The sequence below is a fragment of the Typopeltis vanoorti genome, chromosome 25 (genome assembly GCF_054136105.1).
Source record: "Typopeltis vanoorti isolate ZY-2024b chromosome 25, IOZ_Tvanoo_1.0, whole genome shotgun sequence".
In the NCBI taxonomy this organism is placed as follows: Eukaryota; Metazoa; Arthropoda; class Arachnida; order Uropygi; family Thelyphonidae; genus Typopeltis; species Typopeltis vanoorti.
Window position 1 is genome coordinate 48,612,282 of NC_143573.1, and position 12,408 is coordinate 48,624,689.

The 12,408-nt window shown below is 35.9% G+C and overlaps 1 protein-coding gene across 1 annotated transcript in view; it reads left to right on the forward strand.

The window, feature by feature from the left end:
• LOC150092727 (carboxy-terminal kinesin 2-like) overlaps positions 1-12,408 on the forward strand; it is a 230,065-nt gene that overhangs the window by 36,623 nt on the left and 181,034 nt on the right. The gene's annotated exons all lie outside the window — the stretch shown is intronic.

The following is a 12,408-nucleotide window of genomic DNA, read 5'->3' on the forward strand; positions in this document are numbered from 1 at the left end:
AGAGAGAGAGAGAGAGATGAGCATCAAGCAAGATTTTACAGGTAACTGAGTGGAAAGAACATGCTGTGCTGGCTAAATGAAGTTAATTTCAAAGTATTAGAAAGATAAACTCGGCACAAATCTTATCAGTGAGATTGAGAAGATTGAACAGGGAAAATGTGGAAATACATGTGGGAAAATAGTAAGCAGTTGTATGAAGTGCATTCAAGCAAAGTGACAGGTATAGCAATGAACAATGAAAATAAGCTTACTGAAGAAGCCAAGTCTAATTGAAGGAAGTTCTTTAATTATCTTGTTAAAAGGAAGGGCGAGCATGGAATAGTCCAAACTGAATTTCAAAATTTATGTATCAGATACTATTTTTGTATTATATTAGTTACATAATTGGATAAATTTCAAGATGGAGGAAGGAGTGGAGAAAAAGGTGTGTGTAAAAAAATAAGAGGTAAGGCAACACAGGTGATCACTACCTGCTGCAGAATTAATGAAGTTTTTCGTAAATCTGTTGATATTACAGCTCACTGAAGCAAAGAAATCATTGGACCTTTTGAATATAAAATTAATTCCCTTAAGAACTCTTTTTTAACTGTGTTATCAAAGCTTTTAAATATTATTTTTCATTTCTTACAAACAAGTTTTTATTTAAATTCCCTTAAACAAGTTCAGTTTACTAGTCAGTCATTCTAGAACACCACCTTCTATACGAACAGAGATAGTTTTTTTAATTGATTAGAAATTTTATTGACTGGTTATTGTTTTACTTACACTGTTCTTATGTTACTTATGTCTTACTCATGCTGTTCTTATGTTTATGCTATAAAATGCATCTGTTATTTCTATTTTAATTGTGTTCCATTGTATTGCACCGAAGATGTCATTGATATTAAAGTGAAAATTTTACATCATTAAAATAGTTTCCATCTAACTTTTTTTCTGTCTCGTTATTTATACACATACTGTTTAAGGGAATAGAATTAAAAAAAAAAATTTCATCATCAAATTCCTGCGATGTACCCTCAAGGGGTGTACAGGATATGATAGTACTACATGAAAAAAATTACATCAATACTAACTTCCTATCTACAATTTTCCTCCAAATCAGTCTGTTACTTGTCAAGACTTCGACATTATCAGATCTTATATTTCTATCGTCTAAGACACTTAGTACCGTATCAATCCACCTATATCTTGGTTTTCCTCTGAGTCATTTTGCTGTCACCTGGCAAAGAACACTTGTTTTGCTAATCTTTCTTCTCCCATTCTGTTTAAGTGACCATACCACCTGAGATTAGCTCTGCTAATGCATTCCTGGATGCTAACAATGTCAAGTTCTTTTCTAATATCCTTGTTTTTAATATGATATTGCACTTGATGCTATCTGTTCACTCCTATAATCTTTTTCAGGATCTGCGGTATCTAGTCTTTGGTCAAGTGTTTTACTTCTGACCCAGCTCTCACATCCATAAGTTAAAAGTGGTTTGAACACTATCTTGTATACAGCTAATTTAGTGTTCTGACTAATTTCTTTCTTATTCCATATGAATTTATTCAATTGACTTCCTACCATACCAGCTTTGTTGATTCTGTTGTCTATTTCTATATTTAATTTACCATCTTCACTAAAAAACATGCCTAAGTAGCTGAAATGTTTTACTTGTTCCACAGGTTCTCCGTTCATAACACAGTTAACATTTTCAATGATTCTGCCTATTTTCATTGTTTTTGTCTTTTTATTGCTGACCTTCATACCATATCTATTACAACAGTTATTCAGTTTAGTCAGAGAATCTTGCAGACTTGTAGCGGATTTATTTAGAAGTATAACATCGTCCGCATAAAGCAAAGAGCTGATATTAACATCTCCAATTTTGATATCATGTTTAATACCACTTTCCTTCATAATGCGATCCATATAGATAATGAACAACAGAGAGGATAATGTACATCCTTGTCTCACATCAAATTTAACATTAAACCATCTCCCTGTGTTGGATTCTGATTATGTAGAGATTAGAGTAATTATTATTTGCTTCAGAATCCAACATGATCTTCCATCACAAAGGCTAAACTTGTAAATATTATTTAATGTAAACAACTTATTTTACAAATTAATATTCATATAACTACCTTAATTTTGTCTAATATTTAATTATTTAATCAAGATATATGTATTAATAATGAAAAGACTGTATTAAATATTATTAAGCTATTTTGATTATTATTATGTTAACATTATAAGAACTTGTATTTGATAATTTAACTGCGCATTATTTGAAATGTAAATATTCTCTATCTATTCCTGTTTGTAAAGTTTAATGTTATGTAATAGCTCAATTTTATTATATTTTGTTTTGTTGTTATGGAAACGTATGTAAGTGAGCGAGCACGTTTTGGAACACCACGTGAGGTTTAGTGAAAAGAGTTTTAGAAAGAAATCACGAGAAGAATTTAGGCGGGAAGAATGGATATAAAAAGCAATGAACGCTGAAATTAATAATAAGGAAACAGAGAGAGAGAGAGAATTAGCATTAGGTTGGAATCGGGGCATTTGGGAATCACAGTGCGATAATAGCGAGTCGGCAAGTCACTCAAGCAGCTAATAAAGTCTACTAGTCGAGAGGCAGTTAGCTAATAAGTTGTAGAATAACAATTATAGCTATGGAAGACAGCTGAGTTACTACTAAATAGACTAGCAATACTTGAGTTGAGATTTAATTTTCAGAGCCGACCTGTCAAGGACACACAGAATCTTGAAATAAAGCACGGAGTTACTAGAGAATAGTAGAGCTGTAAAGTTGAAGTTTATCGATAGCTGTGTTTAGAATTGTAGTGTCTAAGAATTAATTGAATGCTGGAAGAGTGAACAACTTTGCATATAAAACCTCAAGTTAAGGAATTATTGTGTATTGCCTTAATTCATAAATGATCAGTAGTATTTCATGCAAGAATGTTTGTTTATGTGTATAGCGACTGATGATTAATTCAGTTATTGCTTAGAAGATTTATTTAATGAGTGCTGTTTACTGTTCAAAGTGTTTACAGTTATAAAAAGTGTTTACGTATAAGTAAATGAAGAAGAAAAGATTATCGGTAAGATTATTCCAACCTTAATATTTCTGTACAGAGAAGTGTGTGTGTTTCATCTTAGAATTCCCTGATACTAACAGTAACTATTGTGGAGAATTAGCCGAAGTGTAAAATTAAAAGTGATTGTTTGTGAAGAAGTGTTACTGAAATTTTTATTGTATTTGTAATTTAAGGAACTGTGAGAAGACTGTAAAGTAGAGATAGCAGAATTACCATTGTCTGAGTTTGCATGACTGTATTGCCAGGAAGGCTGAAGTGTTTCTAATAACTTAATTAGTGATTTGAAGTTAAGTGTAAAACTTGTGATTCTAAATTAAATGTTTGTTTTTGTTTATCTAAATTGTATTTTGCCTGAATCTCTTTTACTGCACCATTTCATAAAATATTCGAACCAAAGCGGGAGAGATAAATAAGTTAAATATACTCGGCCAGTATATACAATATTAACACCTAAAAGGAGAGATAGTTGTGAGTTGGTTTTTCTTCAGTTCTTGAACTAATTCAGATATAGAGTGGCGCAGTCTTTAAATATAAATTTTCTCTATATTTGAATTAGAAATCAACTTGCAACCTATCAACTAGTTAAGAACATCGTAATAGTAATCATGTTGGATCCAAAGTATGTGTTAAGAAGAAGTAGGATCCAACACCTGTACTTCCTTCAATTCTAACTGCTGACTTACAACTCAAATAAAGACTAAGTATTGTTTGATATAACTGTAGCGTATTGAATAGCTTCTCTCTTGGCACCTTGTCATATGCCTTTTCCAAATCGACAAAACTTAAATACAGATCTTTGTTATATTCCCATGCTTTCTCGACTATTTGTCGTAAAGTGAAGATCTGATCCTGACAGCCTCTATTTGGCCTGAATCCAGCTTGTTCTTCACCCAGCTTTTCTTCCACAATTCTTTCAATCGTTTCTCAAGTATACTTGCATAGATCTTGCCAGGAACACTCAGTAGGGAAATACCTCTGTAATTCTCGCATTCAGTTTTATTTCCCTTTTTATATATGAATACTATGAGAGCCCTACTCCAATCATTGGGAATTCGTTCCTCTGTCAAGGCTTTCTGAACTATGCAGTGCAGCCACTGTAAGACTTTTATACCACCATACTTCAGCATTTGTGGTCGAATATCATCTACTCCTGCTGCTTTTCCACATTTTAAGCCTTTAATGGCTTTTTCCACTTCAGGTATGGATATGTATTCCTGACTGCATGCCTGGTCAGTGTTTTTTGCCACTGTGCTGTCATCACTGCTTGTTTCATTTAGCAGTTTTTCAAAGTAATTACTCCATACTTCAAGGATATCTTTTTCTTCCATTTTCATGTCACCTTTATCATCTCTAACTTCTTTTACAGCACTTTCCACCATTTCTGAGCTTCTTCAACAACCTCCAGAATATTTTGCACCTTCTTGATATTTATTTTCTCTATTCTTACTGAAGTCTTCCCATGACTTTTGTTTAGCTAGTTTTACACAGTGTTTAGCTTTCTTACATTTGTCTCTGTATTCTCTAAGAGCACAGGCTGACTTATTTGCTAGGAACTTTTGATATGCTTTCTTCTTTTCCTTCACCGCCTCTTTAACTTCCTGTGTCCACCATGGAGTTCCAATTTTTCTATCCTTGCAGACATCTTCACCACATGCCTCTCTGGCTGAATCAATCAGTGTTTTCTTCAACGCTTGCCACTGAATCTCCAAAGTTTGATATCTGTTCTCAAACTCTTTCATTTTTTCTTCAATAATCTTTGTGTATTTTAGTCTATAGTACATATCTGAGAGCTGGTCAACTTTTATTCGCTTTAAAACTTTCTTACATGTTTTTGTTTTCAGTATGAACTTCAATTTTATCCTGCTCAAGACTAAATGGTGATCACTTCCAATTTCAAATCCTCTGCACACTCTGTTGTCCTGCACCAGGGGTAAAACATCACTATCAACAACAACATAGTCAATGAGACTTTTCTTATTCCTTGCCTCTACTCTTCATGTGAATTTGTGCACATTTTTATGTTGGAACATGGTGTTACTAATAACCAGCCCATGTCCTGAGCAGAAATCCAACAGATATTTGCCATTATTATTAGCTTTGCTCTTTTCTCCAAATTTTCCCAAAATATTTTTGTATGTCTCACAATACTTTCCTACTCTGCTATTTAGATCCCCAACAAGGACCAACTTTTCCTTTTTCATTGTGTCAGTTGCTTTTTCTAAAGCCTCAAAAAATAAATTCCTCCACTTCTACCTTAGTAGAACCTTCTGTGGGACCCATAGGCACAAATAAGTCTCATTGTCAAATTCTCCATTCCGATATTTTCCCACATCACTCTACTTGAGACTGACTGCCATTCAAGAAGATTAGCCTCGTATTTTGTGTTGAATACTATGGCTACTCCTTCTTTTCCTTGATTGTCATTTCCTGAATATAACATTTTGCTCAAAAAGATCTCACCAGTTTTTGTCTTTATTGTTTCAGTCACCCCTATTATGTCGATTTGGTACTTATCTAATTCCTCAGCTAGCTCCATTTCTTTGCCATTCAGGCTTCTTTTGTTGATAGTACCAATCTTTAACTCTGGTGATGTTGAGTTGGGGTTTGTTTTCATATTTGTTCCAGTAGCTGCCTTTTTGCTGTTCGCCCTGGTTCCTTGGCGAAACCAACGGGGCCTTGTTTAACTGGGCGACACCCCAGCTGGCATGAAATTTTGTCATGTCGTACCATCATTGATACTGAATGAAAGAGGATGGGCTGCCAAAGTGGGATTTAGCAGACCAAATTGTATTCTTATTGGTTAAACCAAAATAAAAAAAAACACTTTGTAAATAAAATTAAAAAATCCCACTTGATAAAAGTGCTTTATTAGTCAGTTTTATGTATCTGCCTGCCCTTTCACAAATGTCCCAGTCAGTGATACAATTCTTCTATAACAGGAAAAATTCAGATTGATGTCATGATGCTCTTTATCCATATATTACAGTTTGATTATTTTGAATGCAAAATACTTTCAAAAAGAAGGTATAGCTGTGGGCTTGCTATTATTTACCCCAGTTGCTAACTTTTATATCGAAGCTTTAGAGAATGTGTACTGGATTCTTTTACTTTAAAACCCAAAGTCTGGCTTGGTTACGTTAATGATGTTTTCGTTATCTGGCCCCATAGCTGACAGACTTTAGACACCTTCCTCAGCCACCTGAACAACGCAAACGCATACAATTCACAACTGAAACTGAAAGCTAGAACACACTTCCATTTCTGGATACACTTGTCACATCTTCCTTCCAGCAGTCTTTCCTTCACTGTTTACTGTAAGCCTACATGTACTGGCTATTATATACACCTAAGCTCTTACCATCACCACCCAATATATGAACTATGTGCCATTAAGACACTAAAAACATAACTTTAAAGATTTGCACCAATGAACAAGTGCTTAAGCATGAGTTAAAAATTATCAGTAATACTTTCATAAAAAATAGCTACAGTAAAAATACAATCAACAAAATTCTTCACAAGATTACACCTAATAATAAAAATAAAGATTAAAATAAAATTAGCCATCCCATACATTAAATGGATATCAGATAAAATAAAGAATACTACACAAATAAAACCTTAATGCTGCCTTTGAACTTTCTGGAAAATTAAAGAGCTTATTCAACTTCTCCAAGGATCTCCTTCTTACCCTGGAGTATACTGTATTTAATGCACCTGTAACTTGTCTTATATAGAGGAAACTGGATGACAATTCCTATCCAGAGAAAGGAACATAAATAACACATTAATTTAATAACTATGGAAAATCTGGCCTTTCTGATCATGCCCTGAATGCTTAAGGGTGAAAGCTGTATAACTGAGAGGAAACCTCCACATAGCCTTTAAAGGAATGGAGAGAACCGACCAGGGCTTCTGACCTAATGTCCAATCCTCACCTTCTCGTGGTGCACCCTGTTGGGTATCTACCTGGATACTGAACGAACGAGGATGGGCTGGCAATTTGAGACTTAGCTGACCAAATTGTATTCTTATTGGTTAAACCAAAATACAAAATGATGGTACTACAAGACAAAATTTCATGCCGGCTGGGGCGTCGTCCAATTAAACAAGGCCCCCGTTGTTTTCGCCAGGGAACCAGTGCGAACAGCGAAAAGTCAGCTACTGGAACAAATCTGAAAACACACCCCAACTCAACATCACCAGAGTAAAAGATCTGTACTATCAACATAAGAAGCCCTGAATGGCAAAGAAATGGAGCTAGCGGAGGAATTAAATAAGTACCAGATCGACATAATAGGGGTGACCGAAACAAAAAAGACAAAACTGGTGAGATCTTTCTGAGCAATAAATACAAAATGTTATATTCAGGCAATGACAATCAAGGAAAAGAAGGAGAAGCCATAGTATTCAACAGAAAATAAGCAGCTCATCTTCTTGAATGGCAAGCAGTGTCAAGTAGAGTGATGTGGGCAAATATGAGAATGGGGAACTGGACAATGAGACTTATTTGTGCCTATGGTCCCACAGAAGGTTCTACTAAGATAGAAGTGGAGGAATTTTTTGAGGCTCTAGAGAAAGCTACTGACACAATGAAAAAGGAAAAGTTGGTCCTTGTTGGGGATCTAAATAGCAGAGTAGGAAATGATTGTGAGACATACAGAAATATTCTGGAAAAATTTGGAGAAAAGAGCAAAGCTAATAATAATGGCAAATATCTGTTGGATTTCTGCTCAGGACATGGACTGGTTATTACTAACACCATGTTCCAACATAAAAATGTGCACAAATTCACATGGAGAGAAGAGGCTAGGAATAAGAAAAGTCTCATTGACTATGTTATTGTTGATAGTGATGTGTTTTCCCTGGTGCAGGACACCAGAGTGTACAGAGGATTTGAAATCGGAAGTGATCACTATTTAATCTTGAACAGTATAAAATTGAATTTCATATTGAAAAGAATAACATGTAAGAAAGTTTTAAAGTGAATAAAAGTTGAGCAGCTCTCAGATGTGAACTGTAGACTAAAATACACAAAGATTATTGAAGAAAAAATGAAAGAATTTGAGAACAGGAATCAAACCTTGGAGATTCGGTGGCAAGTGTTGAAGAAAACCATGATTGATTCAGCTAGAGAGGCATGTGGTGAAGTTGTCTGCAAGGATAGAAAAATTGGAACTCCATGGTGGACACAGGAAGTTAAAGAGGCGGTGAAGGAAAAGAAGAAAGCATATCAAAAGTTCCTGGTAAATAAGTCAGCCTGTGCTCTTAGAGAATACAGAGACAAATGTAAGAAAGCTAAACACTGTAAAACTAGCTAAACAACTCATGGGAAGACTTCAATAAGAATAGAGATATAACTATGAAGAAGGTGGCAAAATATTCTGGAGGTTGTTGAAGATGCTCAGAAATGGGAAAGAGTGCTGTAAAAGAAGTTAGAGATGATAAAGGTGACATGAAAACAGAAGAAAAAGATATCCTTGAAGTATGGAGTAATTACTTTGAAAAACTGCTAAATGAAACAAGCAGTGATGAGAGCACGATGGCAAAAAACACTGACCAGGCATGCAGTCAGGAATACATATCCATACTTGAAGTGGAAAAAGCCATCAAAGGTTTAAAATGTGAAAAGGCAGCAGGAGTAGATGATATTCGACCAGAAATGGTGAAGTTTCCTGACAAGATCTATGCAAGTATACTTGAGAAACGATTGAGAAGAATTGTGGAAGAAAAGCTGGGTGAAGAACAAGCTGGATTCAGGCCAAACAGAGGCTGTCAGGATCAGATCTTCAGTTTACAACAAATAGTGAGAAATCATGGGAATATAACAAAGATCTGTATTTAAGTTTAGTCGATTTGGAAAAGGCATATGACAAGGTGCCAAGAGAGAAGCTATTCAATACGCTACAGTTATATGGTGTCAATTGGGCATTATATCAAGCAATACTTTGTCTTTATTTGAGTTGTAAGTCAGCAGTTAGAACTGTGGGAAGTACAGGTGGTTTAATGTTAAATCTGGTGTGAGACTAGGATGTACATTATCCCTTCTGTTATTCATAATCTATATGGATCATATTATGAAGGAAAGTGGTATTAAACATTGATATCAAAATTGGAGATGTTAATGTCAGCTCTTTGCTTTATGCGGACGATGTTATATTTCTAAATAAATCTGCTACAAATCTGCAAGATTCTCTGACTAAATTGAATAACTGTTGTAATAGATATGGTATGAAGGTCAGCATTAAATAGACAAAGACAATCAAAATAGGCAGAATTATTGAAAATGTCAACTGTGTTGTGAATGGAGAACCTGTGGAACAAGTAAAACATTTCAGCTACTTAGGCACGATTTTTAGTGATGATGGTAAATTAAATTTGGAAATAGACAACAGAATCAACAAAGCCGGTATGGTAGGAAGTCAATTGAATAAATTCATATGGAATAAGAGAGAAATTAGTCGGAACACTAAATTAGCTGTATACAAGACAGCGTTCAAACCAGTTTTAACTTATGGATCTGAGAGCTGGGTCAGAAGTAAAACGCTTGACCAAAGACTAGAGACCGCAGATATGAGAGTCCTGAGAAAGATTAGAGGCGTGAATAGATGGCATCGATGGCAATATCATATTAAAAATGAGAATGTTCGGAATGAACTCGACATTGTCAGCATCCAGGAATGCATTAGCAGAGCTAATCTCAGGTGGTATAGTCACTTAAACAGAATGAGCGAGGAAAGATTAGCAAAACAAGTGTTCTCTGCCAAGTTGGCAGGAAGACAACCCAGAGGAAGACCAAGATATAGTTGATTGATACGGTACAAAGTGCCTTAGATGATAGAAATATAAGATCTTGTAATGTTGGAGTCTTGACAAGTAACAGCTGATTTGGAGGAAAAATGTAGATAGGAAGTTAGTAATGATGTAAATTTTTCATGTAGTGCTATCATATCCTGTACACCCCTTGAGGGTTCATAGCAGGAATATGATGATGATAATCTTAACAATAATGATGGTCTGAAAATCCTGAGAATATGGATGGCACATATTATTATAAAAACCTCCATGGAGTCAAAGACTCATCGTGGGAGGTCCACTGTTACACACACAGTTTATTGTACTGTCCCTTAAATATATTCCCTGTCTCTGCACTCATGACACTCTCTGGCAAAGCATTCCAATCACTCACCACTCTCCATGCAAAAATCCTGCTCCTCACTCCCCTGCTCACACCCTCCTTATACAGCTTCCAGGAATGATCTCTTGTTCTTCTGCTATCCTCACCTATTCTGTGCAAAACCTCCCCGACATTAATCTGGTAACAACCTGTTAACAGTTTATATGTCTCAATCATATCACCCCCCCTCCTCCTTCTATCTGCAAATTGCATGTTGACAATCTGTCTTCATACTTTACATTCCAGAGACCAGAAACCACTTTAGTCAATCGCCTCTGAACTTTTTCCAATGCAATTTCATCTTTTTGAAAACCAGGTGACCAGATCTGTGCACCGTAATCCATATGTGGCCTGATCAAAGCCTTATACAAAGGAACCGTAACATCCTTACTTCTACAAGTCAATGTCCTTTGCATCATTCCCATTGTGTGCTGTGTTGTCTTCACAATTTTAGTGACATGTCCCCAAAATTTTAGGTCTTTGTCTACAATCACTCCCAGATCTCATCTCCTCTACCTCTTCCAACATATTTTCACTGATTGTGTACTTTATATTTCATCTCTGCTTCCCAAATTTCAAACCTTACACTTTGAAACATTGAATTGACATCCCCACTTATTTACCCATTCAGCCAGTGTATTCAAGGCCTCCTGCAAAGCTAAAGCATCCACACTACTCCTGATAGCTCTCCCCAACTTTGCATAATCTGCACATCACCATTCAGACCTCTCCAGAATTCATTTACATACAAATTAAACAGCAATGGACCCAAAACAGACCCTTGAGGTACACCACTAGTAACTTTCCTCTTCTGGGATATCGCTCCTCCATAGACAACTCGCTGATACCTATCAGACAGCCAATCTCCAATCCAGCAATCTACTGTTCAACCCCATCTATTCTAATTTAATTACCAGCTTGTCATGTGGCAATTTATCAAACGCCTTTGCAAAATCTAAATATACCACTGTATATGCAACACCCTTATCCAACGCATTTGTCACTTTATTATAAAAAGTAAGCAGGTTGTTAAAGCACGATCTTCCTTTAGTAAATGCATGCTGGCCGCCGAAGAGTATTTTTCTGTTTTTAACCCAATTCTGAATATTATTCCTAACTAACTTCTCTAATACCTTGACCACAACTCCAGACACACAGACTGGTCTATAATTCAAAGCCTTACTCTTATCACCTCCCTTATGAATTGGAACAATTTTACCCTCTTTCCACTCTTTTGGAACTTGACCCAGTGAGAGACTCGTTGAAAAGATATACAAAAGCTGTTGTTGACTCTCTGGCACATTCCCTCAAGACACGTGGTGAAATAGCATCAAGTTCCACCCCCTTATTTACATCAAGTCTATTCAATTCCTCATATACCTCCTGTTTACTTACTAACAGTTCCTCCTCCTCCTTTCCCACTGCTTTCAAGTTCTGCATGATGCCACATTCACAAGAATGAAATACCTTTAGAAATTGCTCACTAAATATCTCAACTATATCCTCTGCAGCAGTTATCATTCCTCCATTTTCACCAATCAATCCCATCCTACCATAATCATTCTATCTTCTACTGGCAACATATCGAAAAAACTCCTTAGGATTTTTTTTGGCCGATTTAGCTAACTGCTGTTCATACTGCATTTTTGCTACCCTTATCAAGCTAGTCACCTTCCTCGCCTGCTCTTTGTACTATTCATGCAACTGGTTGTTATAAATACCCATTTTGTGTTTCTTTTATAATACCTTCTTCCAGATTGTATACCTTATTGCTTGATTCATCCATTTTACACCCACCTCTATTTACCCTCTTGACCCTTGGAATACACTCTGATATTGCCTCCACCAAATAGTTCTTGAGTATGGCCCAAGCAGCATTGATATCCTTTCCATCCAGTTCCTCTTTCCAATTTATTATCGCAAGCTGTTTCCTGAGCTTTTCGTAATTACCAGTCTTATAATTCCACATATATCTCTTTCTAACAGACGTCCTCGAATGACTGGTCACCCTGCACGTGATCACCTCGTGGGCACTCTCACCAACTGGTGGAAGATTTGACACCTCATTTATAATAACATTGTCTGATGAGATGATCAAATCCAATACTCTTGATCCTCGTGTACCCTCCGTTACGTGCTGCCTA